Source organism: Xiphophorus hellerii, chromosome 8 (genome assembly GCF_003331165.1).
Source record: "Xiphophorus hellerii strain 12219 chromosome 8, Xiphophorus_hellerii-4.1, whole genome shotgun sequence".
Taxonomy (NCBI): domain Eukaryota; kingdom Metazoa; phylum Chordata; class Actinopteri; order Cyprinodontiformes; family Poeciliidae; genus Xiphophorus; species Xiphophorus hellerii.
Window position 1 is genome coordinate 27,705,688 of NC_045679.1, and position 11,495 is coordinate 27,717,182.

At 39.4% G+C, this 11,495-nt stretch overlaps 1 protein-coding gene across 3 annotated transcripts in view; it reads right to left on the reverse strand.

The window, feature by feature from the left end:
• npy8ar (neuropeptide Y receptor Y8a) overlaps positions 1-10,226 on the reverse strand; it is a 50,078-nt gene extending 39,852 nt beyond the window's left edge. For 2 of the 3 annotated variants that reach the window (XM_032570471.1, XM_032570469.1), the window contains exon 1: positions 8,660-10,226. The gene's annotated coding sequence lies outside the window, so the exon portion shown is untranslated. Of the gene's footprint in view, positions 1-8,397 lie in introns of all 3 variants that reach the window. The other variant, XM_032570470.1, reaches the window with a different exon arrangement.
• Positions 10,227-11,495: the final 1,269 nt, after the last annotated feature.

The window sequence follows — 11,495 nt, forward strand, 5'->3', positions numbered from 1 at the left end:
TAGTCGGGATATAAAACTTAACTTCATTGTAAAATGCAGCAAGGCATGGCTTTCTCTACCTGGAACAATGAATATGATATTTAGCTAGTGACAATAAATGATTTATGAGAAACTCTGAATTGCTTTTAGTGAGGCCAAGTAAGACATCTTCCCATAACAGCATAGATTGTGCTTCTATGTTGTTGTGGATGAAGTCAAACCGATTCTGCCAAAAAGCATCAACAAAGGGACAGCGGCAAAACAAGTGGACAACAGTTTAAGGATATGAATCACAAAACGTACAATTTACATCAAATTCTTTCTTGAATATAGAGTTCTCATAAAAGGATTAGTGCAAACATCTGCGATAGCTTTTCATTTTAAACGGGTAGGATATTCTGATGAAGGAAGTGATGTTTTTGTGTTTTTGTCGTGTAAATTGTTTCAGTGCTATGCTAAGCACAACTTCTAAGCTTCCACTTCAGTCTCGTCAGATAAAGAAATGAGTGATCAGAAATGATAATATTTAACATTAACACTGCCTGCTATAGTTTTCGTTTTGTAAACATCTTACACCGACTTAGCCATTTATCCGTGCTGCGGTAGGAAACGACGAGGCAGCACAGGTGGTCAGAACAACGACTCATGTTAGATCCTTTTACCTGGATACGGTGTGATCGATGATAAATTCTTGTTGAACTTCTGTCTTTTTTTCTGTGGTTTTTTTTTTTCCTCTTAAAATAGCCGAGGATTCTTCTGCAAAGCTGCTGGACGACATGTTTGGCAACACTAAAGCGGTTCCCTGCATTTACTGGCTGCCCTCACAGAGGAGCAGCTGAGCGACACACCACAGCTTTTACACTGATTTTAAACGGTTTTTTTTTTCCTTTTTGTTGCCTTATAAACACAAACTTCATCGTATTTTGTTTGAATTTTAATGAACATAATTGTAAAGTTTAAGAAGAAAGAATTTTTGAACAGTTTTTCATTATAAATGTTTGAAAAGTGTGGCATTCTGATATTCCAAAATAAAACTCAGCCAATTGCTTTATTTTCTTTTCTTGATCTGTTAACATGTAATAAATCCACTGCGAAAACACAAACTCTGACCAAGTATTTTTGGTCTAGTTTTTTAGTACATGAAGTAAGACAAGACTAACTTACAAGTAACTTTTCAGCAAGATAGGAGCTTTTTAAAGTAAATGATTCCTTAATATTAATTTTAAAAAACTACTACTTCCACTGACAGATTATACTTTTAACAAGATATTTTTCCCATAAGTGAAATAATCTGCCAGTTGAACTAATACTTTTTTTTAAGGAGGGAGATATCACACTCCTCTAAAGGTTATCTAATGAAAAGAGCTGTCAAGATGGGAAAAAAACTATAACAAAATAAATACTCTGAGTTGTATCAATTTTCTCTCTAGAGTTCAGTTCAATCGATAATTGATCCCTGAGGCTTTATGGACCAAGCAATCTGTCTAAAAATAACAGGGACTCAGTCAGCTGTATGAGGCACCACATTGATCCCAGCCCACTGACAGCTGTTGTGCAATAATCGGTCTGGTTTGGCTGTGAATGTCTATAAGTATTTGCTTTGGGCAATTATTTAAAAAAAAACTAGCAATGTAGACGAAAATGACCAAGACAGGGAACCACCTGATCATCAGGAATATAATAACCTAAGAGTTCAGCCTGAGTTATTGTTCACTAATGCCTCCCTGATAAGGTTTAGGTTTTACAATAACAATAGATGAAGACGTAATCCAGCACAGGAGCCTGTGGTCTGTTTGTACACAAGCAGTTTGGAGGATTAAATATCCTGTAGAACCCAACAAAACAGTGAAATGGACAATTGAACAATAATGAACTCCAGTCCTGGAAGCCATAGCAGTTGTTCAGTTAGCAGTAGACATGGGCTGGCATGAAATTATGACAGTACGATAACCTCTGGAAAAAATATTATGGTTTTGTGGTATTGCAATATTATAATAGCAGCTCTAAAATGTGTTATTTTACATTTTCATTATCATTCTTTGATGTCCATACACGGAGGAGCTGCTTGTTAAATGTTTGCTGAATTCTGGGCTGATCTTCGCCCTCCGACACGGCCTGTTGCTGCCAGAGTTCTAGCAGAACAATCAGGACAGATGTGTGAATTTAACTAGAATTTCCAGTGAAGAAACGATCAGGTGGGAGGTTTCAGGAGGCCACGCCACGTCTTCTCCTAAAAACTACACCATGAATGGGGCGTACTGCTCCTAATCCTATGATTCTGATGACGTCACAGAGTTTTTTTTCTGAAGCTTCTCCTCTTCCTGCTGCTGGAACCAAAGTGGGTCAATGCAATAAAATCAAACATTACTCTATACATGGAGGTACAGAAATAGCCAGTCATCAGGGAAGTAAGTACCAACCAGAAGACATGGACAACATTTCATTTATTAGTCCTTTAGGCACAACATAGCCTAAAGCCTATCAGGTCCCATAGGCCTTCAAGCCAGGCTGCAGTCATGTCCTTCATGTGCTAATAGCTTGTATTGATTTCTCTCATGTAAAGGAAAACATCACCATCACATAAATGTAGAGAGGAAGATTTAAAGACACAACTGAAAAACTAAATTCAAAGCCTACAGTTCATGGAAGTGCTTCAGGTCTCTTGTGTCTCTTGCCTCAATTTGACAAGCATTGAATTTGTTCCTGCTTGATTTGTTTACCAGTTTGAATGAAAGACACGAAAAAGATATGCCATTAGTTTGCCCAATGATTGCAAAATGCAGTCATTATTCTGTCTCAGCAGGAGACAAAAACAAAACGTTCCCAAACAAATAAAAGTAGTGGAAACTGAATCTTAAAGATATTGACAGCTACAGACACAATATCACCAAATGTTCCAGAAGCTTCTTCAAAGAAAAACTAACATTGAGGAGAACTTGTTTAGAGAAAAAATAGATTTAAATTTTTCAGTATGCCTAAAATTTGGTCATTTTCATCAATGAGGTAAAAAGGTCATTATCTACAAATACACATCCTGGTGGAACTTCTTCCTGTTCCACCAAATACAGACTTGGCCCCTATTAAGTTTCAGGAAGATGTGTAAGGACTCTGCAATGGCCCTCTATGTGAAACATTTACCATGAGGGTGAAGCTTGGCTGCATACCTCAAACCCAAACTGGATTGGTTTGCCCCTAATAAGCTGTTTGCAGACTGATTTGCTGTAATAGGCTATCATGCTTTCATCATCTAAAACCAGTTGTGTGTATGGCAGCATCTTATCAAAGTCATTCAGTGCACTGCTGATGGGCCGCACTTTGTAGATAGCGTCCTCTGTCGCCTTTAAGTTATTCACTGGATGAATTGAGGCCATTACCTCCCTAAAGTGGCTTCTTCTCGGCTTCATTATAGACATCACGGTCATAAACCAATACTTGTGTTTCTGTGGCAAAGACCCGGAGCCAGAGGTCAGCAGAATACATCAACATGAGCAATTCAACAGGGTCAGGTTTAGCTTCTTTCATCAATCTGCTGCCGTCGGGTCATAGGTCACAAATTCTGATCCACTGGATGTGGCTGCTGGTCACTGTGGTGTTTTAAGAACCATGTCTCTATTTTGGAGTTTTTTTTTTATTGTATCAGTTTAATTTTCATATGGGCATTTTATTTTACTGCACTGTGGAGTATTGGTATCTCTCATTTTATGTTTTTTTTTTATGACATTTGCACCTTCCTTAGGGTTTTCACTTTTTTGCCAGGTTGCAGTATTAGTATCTGGGCAGTCGCTATCACCATCACTTTCAGTTGCATCTTTTCAAATGTTGGAATGACTGTGACATATCACATCACCCTGGGGTTCTTTCAGGTTTAAAGATCAAAATCATGCAATAGTTTTAAGCTTTGCGGACAAAAACACAAGATGAAAAGAATAAACAGCCAAACCTTTGATACCTAGCATAGCACTTTGTTATGCTAGAGGCAATACATGTTGCAATACATTTACTTGTATGACAGTCAAAAGATGCATGCAATTATAAAATTCTGATGATTTATCAGAATAAAAAAATAAGACTATAGAAAGAAATGCACATTGAAAAAAGAAAAGGCACTGTGCAGAGAAGATTGAAGAGCCAATGTAGCAGCGAATTCAGTAGGTCATCAGCTTTACGATATTATTGAGCATGTATGTTTTGTTTACTATTTACGCTTGATGTAATATTGGAGTACAGTAAATTCTGTCAAAAGAAAACGTGTCATTGCATCTATTGCATGTGACTTATAGAGTAGTCTCCTTCTTTATAAGCCAGTCAATCAGATCAGTAGCTTTGGAAATGATTGGCATTATGGGTAGTTTTGGCAGTAATACTGCGCCATAGTAGCATGAGAAGAAGAACTTCCAGTTATCAAACTCCTCTCCAAACCAGATCCCAGTTTTTGTCCGTAAGCCAGACTCCTTTACTACTTTTAAGAAACTGTAGCTTTGATTATCTTGAGCTGTCGATGTAGGATTCAACTATTACTTATGATATAGTGTTTATTTTCCATAACAAATATGACCAAAAATAATCTGTGTGCCTGAAAGGAAATGGGGAAGTGGAAATGTGGTGCATGACCTGGAGCATCGCTCATTCCTGAAGCTTTTGCAGACTGCTGTGTTATGATCCACAGATGATTGTGTTTTGGTTCTCACTGGTTGGCATTTAGGTCATTTTAGTGTAATTTGTGCTTCCGTTTGTTTCTAATGTGACTGTTATTTGAACTGTACAGTTACTAGTTAATGTGGTTTGCAAATTAAAAACAAAAAGAACATTTATTAAAGTGCTTCGGAGATACCCAAAACCTGTGACATGACTGTTATTGTTCAGTGGTTTTAGTCATTAAATTGACTTTTGCTTCCCTAATTTGCACTTAAGGTGATTATTATTTTCGAGTCTGTCATGCTTTGTTGTTAGAAACACTATTAGGCACAAAATAGCAATTATCTGAAAGGTTTCCAGTTGCTCTAATGCCTTTGTTATTTAGTGTTGGTTTTTAGTGGTTTCACTGCTTAATGCTTCTCTAATGTCTGCTTGGCACAGGTTTTCATTTCAACTTTTGCTGTAGTCAATAAACACATACACTGGTACAAACACAGAGCATGAATACCACACATTTACACTTTTCAATCTCACAGCATTGACATTAATCTCATGGTACAGTCTGCTGTTTGCCTTGAAACAGTGACTAGCCATACTTTTCAATTAATTTGGGTACTAATTATCTGAACACTTGGGGCAGAGGTGGAAAAGTTACAAAATTCTGTATTCAAGTAAAAGTAAAGTTACTTCGATATAATTTTACTTAAATCTAAGTAAAGTTACCAGTGTAAAATGTTACTCTAAAGAAAAGGTTATCCCTTTAAACTTTTACCTTAAATAAAAGCTACTTTACTTTTTTAAGTAAAGTTCTGCTCACGGATTTCACAAAGAAAATGAGAACATAATTGGTCTCAAACTGTTTTTTTTGCTAAAGGAGTCCAAAGCTCCTAAGAATGCTTGTCAACAGAATAATGGAGGAGCCATGTTGCAATGACCTTTTGAAGGCTTCTTAAAGGGACAGAGGCCCAATTTCAAGGTGTCAAATTGGGAAGTAAATTTTTTTTTAGTTATGTTTATATTTACAGCAGTTTTATAGCACAAGCGAGCAACAGCACTCTGTGTCTGGAAAAAACATAATAAAACCCATTTAAACTGAAAGTTAATAATTGGTAATAACTCTTGTGTTTATTCAGTGTGTGCAAGGACAGCCAGGCCACCATGACACAAAAACTGAGAGCTGTTTGGCTGTTATATTCTCCCCTGACTTGTTAACGTTGATCAAAATGGTCAAACCAAACTTTTGATGTACAATTTTAAATGTTAATGAACCAGCTTGCAAGTACAAAAGAAATGAAATAAAAAAATGGAACCTGATCAAAAGTGCAGAGCTGCATTTCTGCTGAATTTCTTGTAAGATAACACCTGTGCATTTCTCAAGCCAAGACACTCACACATCTGCAAACACACACCCTCCTTCACACACACAGATACTCACACACCACCTCATGAGGTGTCTACCTCATCTCCCTCAGGTAGTTATATCTACTCAATGTGACCATGTAAACACATTTTGGCCCTTGGGAAGACATGTGTAAGAGTAGTACACACACACACACCCACGCACACACACACAAAATCCCTGACAAAAGCTTCCTGCTAAATTTACAAACTACACTTTGATACTGATGGTCCTTAACTGGGGCTGGAATGAGCTAAAAGACATGAAGCTGAGTGTGTGTTAGCCTGTAACTTATTCTTCTGTATGAAAGTTAGTTTGTATTTTTAATAACAGCTCAAGAATTAATACCCTTTTTCTGGCAACCTGAGGAGATTTTTATCAACTTGAATGTTGAAAATAACCATCCTATAGGGTCAGATGCTATGAATTTTCTAGTATTGTTAAGGCAGCCTGGATGAATACAGAGACAGAGGTAAACAATATATATTTTACTCCATATTTCTCACTGAAGATGCAGTGGTCAGGTTCTGTTTTAAGTCAAAGATAAAGGCATTTGCATAACAAGATTCATAATAAATGGACTGAAATTATATAGCGATTTTTTAGTGATACTGACCTCTCAAAGCAATTTTACTCTAGAGCTGTATTCACCAAGCCGAACTCAAACCGTCACAGTGAAACAGTTTCTGACATGATGTCAGTGTTGATGGTGGACCCAGATGCAGCGACGCAGAGTATAAAAATCAGGGTGATGATGAAGTTTTTAAAAAAAAACTTCATCATCACCATTGTTTTAAATTTTTTTACAAAAAAATGTTAAACCACAAGAACACAGGGACCCAGAGGAGAACAAAACCAGGAATCCGGGGTAAAAGAACAAAAGGGAATCAATGGGAAAGTAACAGGGAGAAAATAGACGGTGTGAGTGGCCGAGAATAAATCATATATATACTGGGGAGGTTGATTACTGAACAGGGAACAGATGGCTGATTAGAAACAGGTTGCAGGTGTGAAGGACGGGAGCAGAAGGCATGCTGAGGAGACAGAAAGAGAGAGAGATGCTTGTGGAAGGAAACCCAAAATTATTTGAGCTAAGTCATCTAGCTTAAAAAACAATTCTACCGATTACTAAGGAATTGCAGGGAACTCATCTTAATTTGATGAATGATTTTTATATCTCTAAGAAAATTATCTCACATTATTTTGGTATTTATAAATAGGAATAATTGTAGTAACCTTAATGTACCTAAAACAAGAAAAGTAAATACATAAATGGAAAATCAATGTACTGCCTGTTTTTTTCCTGTGTTCTCATGATGAACTGAGATTGCAGTTTATTTCACTATAAATGACTGAACTGTTGTCAGTTCTGAATTACGGTTTAAATATGTATATTAAAGATATAGAAATACTCACAGAAAAATATATAAATGTTGAAATTTGTTTTCCCTTTCTAAATAAAAACCAAAAAGAATTAAGGGGCACACCGAGTGTCATAGAGCCCTTCCTGAAAACTTCCGAAATGAAACCAGCATTATTGGAAAAGAACTTCCATCCACATGCTGGCAGCCAGAAAACAGCCGATGGTTTCAGCTGTGTCTGTTTTCTTACATCTGATCTTCCCACTCAAGCTCAGACAATGAGCATAAACCGAAGTGATGAAGTCATGTTCTCAATTTTTATTTTTTTTTCTGGGTGAAAACAACCAACACAAAACAGAGCAGGGAGAATGACTAAATTCTCTTTAGAATATTTGGCATAGCAAGTATTTCTGGAAAAAGCAGAATTCATCCACAGCAGTTGATATCTGCTGATTTTCCCAAGAGTGTCTGTTAAATATGATCCAGGGTTTCACCAAACTATGTTTATCTCATCATTTTACCACCATGTACAGTGAACATTGCACCACCACAGAGCTGCTGCAGTAGCTGATATTCATGTGTTATGGGGGTGTGATTCCATCAGCACGTTTGCATCTCAAAGTAACACACACTGAATCATCTGATATGGTTTTGCTGTACGCTCTGACTCTGCCTCCCGCTGCAGATCCTCTCATCTCACCTCAAATGTGTTCGTCCAATTCAAACAATTACAAATGGGACACAAACAAAGCGCTCATCTTCTCAGGATTTTTCTTGGTAGCAATAATATTAGTGCATATAAAACAGGACCTAACGAGTCCTTAGTGATCATGCACAATATAATCCTTAAAATTCAAACTGGCTATTTCTTTTTCTTATCGTCAGAAGCAACAGGTTTTGAGCTCAATGTCTTGATTGACTGTCTGCAGGAAACCCTCCGAAAGTTGAGCTGTTTTGATCCAGCAGAGATGTGGAGCTTCCATTCTGCCTCCAGCAGCGAGTCACAGCACAGAATCCACTCACCATCAATTAAACATCAGTTAGCCTGTAAAAGCCGCTCCGGTTCCAACTTTGCCTACATTTGAATTTTCTGCTTATTGAGGATCAGAAGTTTCCCTCCCAGGCAGGCGGCGAGCGGCGGGTCGTTGTGTCGGTCAGTGATGGAGTGTCTGGCGGCCGGAGCGCGCGCGAACAGCCGGGAGACTCCACAGTCTCACTCCACGGACACAACGAGACAAGACAAACAGGACGGCGGGCGGAGGACAACACGGACAGGTGGACTCACCGGGTCGCGTCGTCAGGTCGGGACTGGGTCTGCTCACCGTCTCCAAGAGAGCAAATAGAAACTGCGCACGCACGTGCAGGGTAGCTGCCGCACGCGCAGCCGCCGTGGAGCCAGTTACCGGGGCTCCGCGCCGTTTACAAGGGAGGGAGGTGAGCTGTGGGTGAGACTGTGGAGTTCTGTCAGGTTCGGTCCTCTGAGAGCGGGTCTGAATTTACTGGGTCAGGTTCGGACAGACAGTGAGGTAATAACAGTCAAACCCACCTCCAAATAAATCCCACACAGGTGCAGCAGCTCTTTGGACATCGGTAGTTCAGTGTAAAAAGTGGAACTTACTACAGTTCTGCACTTCAGTCATTTTATTTGTTCTTTTTAACTATGGCCAATGAAAACCCAAGATATCACAGGAAATGGGAGTATTTCACTTTCAGAATCTAAGAATGTTCCGCACAGAATGTGATGCTATAAAATGATTGTGAAGACTGCTGACAAGACCATTGCAGATCAGAGGGTCATTCCTTAAGAAGCTGGCCGTTCACAGAACTGCTGCATCCAAGCATGCTATTGGAAAGTTGAGTGGAAGAAAAAAGTTTGATTGAAAAATACACAAGAAACAGGAAGAGCTTTGAAAGGATTGAGAAGCAAAGCCCACTGAATAGCTTGAGGGAGATTCGCAAAGCATGGAGTGCAGATGGAGTCAGAGCATCAAGAGCCTCAACACACGGTCATCTCCAGGACACGGACAGCTCCTGAGTTCAGCCAATCCTGAGTCAGTGTTAGGAGCGTTTTAGCTGTGCTAAAGAGAAAAGGGGCTGAGGGAAAGTTTAAAGAGTGGAGAACATGTTGTTTGAGGTCCAGCATGATGCTTCAATTTGTTTTTAGTTTACATGGAGCAATCCTATTATAGAGCTGAATAACCTCTACTGCAGAGGAGACTTCAAAGTCCAGCAGACCCCTGAGGCTCCAGGAGTCACAGAAGATCAGATCAGCAGGACTTTGACTTCTTGAACCAGAGGGTAATTATGACCCTTATTAGACCTGCTGCAGACAGTGATGAGCAGGTCAGAGATACATGAATAAACTGCTGCATCACAGATCCCACAGTGTTAGTGTTTGATGTCCATCACTTCAGCGCACTTTTATTTATTGTTGAAAACAAAATGTCCCCTTTTTCTCTCTAAAATGTAAAATGAGATTTAAGATGTAACAGTGCATCTTATTTTCCGTCATCTGTGGCCTCACTTCAGCTTTCCTCACTGGTTTGAGAACCGACACACTGGAATTCTGAGGTCAGACTGACAGAAGTGATGGATGTGCTTTTCTGATCAGCAGGGAAATGTAAATGTAATGTACGCATCTACTGACTCTACGCTGTAGCAATACATAAATTAGTAAACTGATAAGTTTTTTTTTTTCTTTGACGTGGAGGTAGAGCGTAACAACAGCTTTCCTTATTCGCTGTTAAGCCCAGTTCCAAACTACTGGAGTTTTGTTTGTGAGTATGTGTCTCTCATCGCAGCTGCCATGTTTAACTTATGTCTGTGTTGGTGTGTGGTGTAGCCGTGTCTAGCTTGCCGTAGCCGTGTCTAGCTTGCCGTAGCCGTGTCTAGCTTGCCGTAGCCGTGTCTAGCTTGCCGTAGCCGTGTCTAGCTTGCCTTTATCTGAGTACGTTGCAGTCACACCTGAGCTAGCCTAGGTTCTGTGTTTGTGCGGCGTTGCCAGTTTTGTACGTGTATTGCAGCTGTGTTGTCTGTGCTTACATTTTCTTTTTGAGTTGTGCAGCCAGGTTCAGCTTTGCCTTCTTTAAATATAGCAGCCGTGTTCGGTTTGCAGCTCCACATGTGGTTCTAGAGCAGCGACAGCTAGCACTTGTTGGGATCTGGGTTTCACCATTCTTCTCAGTTCCCCCAGTTCTCCATCAGATGACGTCAGGGAGCACAGCTGGCTGGGTAGGCTCCAGCAAACCTGCAAATTATCTAGCCTCATTAGGTCAAGAGGAGTCTGCTCCCAGTCTGTCGGCGCCTGAGTGCTAACCTACAGCGGTAACGCCACACCCATGTGGTCCTGGGTGGGACTTCGCTTATGGATCTCCTTTAATTCTGTGACTTATCTTGCTCTGTGCTCTTTCTTCAAGGTTACTCCTAGTAGTGTACACAGTATTCGTGGACACACTATTATGTGTGCACTAATACTAATACTGTATTGGATTAAGAAAAGAGCGGCTAACATCTCTGCAGACCCCTCACATCCTGGACACAATCGTTTTCAGGTCACTGAATCAGAACTTTCTTTGATAATATCAGCCACCATAGAGACAGTTTGTTTTTGGTTTTGATGAACACTTTGCAACCAGAGTCAGCTACTCTGCTCTCAAACAAGACCATTTACAGTAGCACAATATCCATTTTTTGTTTAAGAAAAAATGGCTTCATATACACCTACAGATACAGATACAGTGTTTATTTTATCCCTTATTTTCTTTCCTCTACAGTTTGTATTTTACACAAACCTCCAGGGGCAGCAGCCACAGACAGACCGTCTTCTGGATGGGGTGTACTGAAATAAAGTTTGTTGTGCTTTGGTACAATAACAATAAAAGCATTCTGATTCTGATTATAATTAATGTCTGTACACTGCGAGCAAATAAAACAGAGGTTAAATTCCTGGTTTGTGCACGCAATCTTTTCCAAGAAAGTTGATTTTGATTCTGAACCTGGACTAAATGTCCTTGTGTGAAGCTTCCAAAGTGTGATTGCTTAACTTTGCTTTGTGTAAAGCAGCCATTCCTAAACGGATGAAACATTTTTTCAGAAAGTAGAGACATGAAGACACAATAGTG